The following is a 204-nucleotide window of genomic DNA, read 5'->3' on the forward strand; positions in this document are numbered from 1 at the left end:
ATGCTGTTGTTGTTTATTTCTAGTGCCTTCATTTCTCTTATGTACATTCCCTTGTTTTTTAACGCAAACATTTCCCAAATTGAGATCGATAAAGTACTTATCCATCTATCTATCTATCTATCTATCTATCCATCCATCCATCTATCTATCTATCTATCTATCCATCTATAACAATAATCTTCATTTACAAAAGGCATAATTGTC

The sequence above is a fragment of the Notothenia coriiceps genome, unplaced genomic scaffold, assembly GCF_000735185.1.
Source record: "Notothenia coriiceps isolate Sejong01 unplaced genomic scaffold, NC01 NC01_scaffold00000339, whole genome shotgun sequence".
Taxonomy (NCBI): domain Eukaryota; kingdom Metazoa; phylum Chordata; class Actinopteri; order Perciformes; family Nototheniidae; genus Notothenia; species Notothenia coriiceps.